Source organism: Cystoisospora suis (assembly GCF_002600585.1).
Source record: "Cystoisospora suis strain Wien I chromosome Unknown contig_684, whole genome shotgun sequence".
Classification (NCBI taxonomy): domain Eukaryota; phylum Apicomplexa; class Conoidasida; order Eucoccidiorida; family Sarcocystidae; genus Cystoisospora; species Cystoisospora suis.
This window is the reverse complement of record NW_027153485.1, coordinates 55,086-55,332: the sequence shown is the minus strand read 5'-3', so window position 1 is coordinate 55,332 and position 247 is coordinate 55,086.

Here is a 247-nt window from a genome sequence, read left to right as displayed (position 1 = left end):
AAGGACAAGGAAAGAAAGAAAAACGACAACAGACAGGGGAGGATTGTTTGCCGACATAGAGGGGGCTCTCAAACATTTCCGATCTCCCTTTTCTTGGAAGATATATTGCTTGTGTCTGACCAGCTAGCTAGCTAGCTTCGACTCCTGAGTGAGTGAGATCCCTAGCTTGTTCATTAGGTAAATAGAGTGGGTGCGAGACTATAATATAGCACATGAAAAGTATATCGTCCCTTAACTTTAGAAGAGA